Source organism: Taeniopygia guttata, chromosome 5 (genome assembly GCF_048771995.1).
Source record: "Taeniopygia guttata chromosome 5, bTaeGut7.mat, whole genome shotgun sequence".
NCBI lineage: Eukaryota > Metazoa > Chordata > Aves > Passeriformes > Estrildidae > Taeniopygia > Taeniopygia guttata.
The window spans coordinates 57,796,941-57,799,305 of NC_133030.1; positions in this window are offsets into that span (position 1 = coordinate 57,796,941).

Sequence of the window (2,365 nt, forward strand, 5' to 3'; positions counted from 1 at the left end):
CTAAGTACCTGACAAGCCAAAGTGGCAAACTTAATCATAGCAAAATAAGAGATTTTATTACAAAATTGAAAATGGCAAAATTAACCAAAAAAAAAAAAAAAAGGCAACAAAATAAAATGTCACAATGTTAAAATGTACCAGCATCCATCCCTGCTTCAGTGACCCTGAAGGTTTTCTGGAGGCATCTCTCTTCTGTGTAAGCAAACAGGACAAACCCAACAATATAATCCTAGTTTCCAAATGGAGGATCAGCCCTTCCTTCTGGGTCTGTCTGGGGATTTTCTAACCACTACAGAATAAAAGCGGAGCTTGAAAAATGTCTTTCAGAATGTGTCTAAAAAATCCCCGTTTCCCCTCTCACTCTGCTTGAGCCTTGTCTCAGGGGTACATAGCAGTGCCAAGGGAAAAAAATCTCTTGGCTGTAAGACAGCAGCTCCCACAGAAGATGGAGGGACCCCCACATTACAGCTACTTTGTAGGTTTTCCTGTTTTATAGGAAGTTAAATAAACGGCCTCCATAAGAGTCATGGTTTTCAAATCACACTGAAAAGTTGCTTTTCTTATGGTTCAAGAGTCTTTTTCTCCCCACCCCTTTACACACCTCAAGGCAGCACAAGCCAAGAGCACACATGAGGGGCTTGTGGAGCTCCTGCCACCTCCAGTGGGGCACGAGGCTGTCCCCCTTTCTCACCACCCCCATTTTCTTACTGCCCTTCCACCACACTTACCTTTCCTATTTACTATTTTTTAAAAATTATTATTTTCTGAGAGGAGGAGGGAGCAGAAACACCCATGGAGAGGGCTGTGATTATGTCCTGATATTTTTTCTGACCCACCAGCATAGGCTGTGTCACTTTGTATTGGCTGTGAGTGATATCATTGCCTGTGTTTTACAGCAAAACACCAAATTTCATTCCTCACCACTGCTTCCATCAGTTTGGCTCTGGTTTCTCTGAAGCTCTTCAAAGTCCTCTTTGGACCAGAGTCAACCTAAATAACATGTAAATAATTAATCATTTCAATAAATAACATGCCACCTGCAAATAGCGACTCGCTCTGTACGCAGGTTAATAAATATGTTAAATAACCCAAAACAGAGTACAAAACCTTGAGCCACCTACTGCCATCCTCTTTTGGGGAAGAAAAGTGGCCACTAATATTTATAGGAACAGCAGGATTATAGCTCCATGATCTCTCAATTCTGCTGCTGCGCAAACACAGGAGGGAAAGATGGTCCCCGAGTCCTGTGAGCTTTATATTTAAAATTGAAGAAACAAAACATAAGGCAATGGAAAAGATAAAGTTGCGTTGGTCAGTGGGATAAGCAGCAAACACATGGATAAAAATTCTTTGGAGCCTACGGTCTGTCATCTCTCAGCCCATCTTCATCACCCACCCAGGCTCAGGCTGCCTGGAAACAGCCCCCTAAACTGGTGCATTCTGGTGGCCAGGGGCATTATTTGCCTTAAATATTCAAGAATTGCAGCTATGGGGATGCAAAAAGAAAATGGACTACAAACTATCAAATGCTGAGAGGGAACCAAGAGGAATGATCCCAGGCACTGAGGATCTTCTGCAGAGGCCCTGAGTCAGCAGAGATGCCATGGAGGAGGTGGGTATGACAGATCTTGGAAACTGCACCAAAATCATGACAAAAGCACACAAATAGTGATTTTCACTGCCTTTTCCAGCTGGAAAAACAACCTGTGAACATCAAATTAACCTGGTGGCAGCAGGACGCTGTATGGACTGGACGTTTGAACAGGTTCAGAACGCAATCTGGTAACACTGATCGGAAAGACACCTCAGAGGTGGTACTGAGTGCCAGAGCGGAGGGGTCGGGCTCGCCGGGGGAGAAGCCCATCCCTGCCCATCCCTGCCCACCCCTGCCCATCCGTGCCCGGGAGGGGCAGCTGGCGGCCAGGCAATCGCGGCCAAGGGTGGGAGTGCCGCCTGTGCCTCCTCCTCTGCCTGGCACCTCACCCGGCACAGCTGCTCCCGCCTAAAATAACCCCTGGTTTAACATCAGCGAGCGACTGCGGGGGGCCTGGCAGAGAAATGGTTCGTCCGCAGGACTCGGGGTGGTTAAAGCAGCACAGAGGGGCTGCCGACATTGGTGAGGAAGCCAGATCCTATCTTCTCACCCATTCCCGGCCAGACCGGGGAAGCTTTTTTTTTTTTTTTTTTTTTTTTGCTGTAAAAAACAAAACAAAACAAAACAAAACAAAAAACCCCAAAGCAAACCAGCGATTAAGAAGCCGAGCCCCCCCAGCCCAGGCTGATGCCTTTGACAACGCACGGCAAAAAAACCACAAAAAACCCCACGCTCCTTCCCTCCCTCGCACAGGAGCCGAAGGCGAGCAGC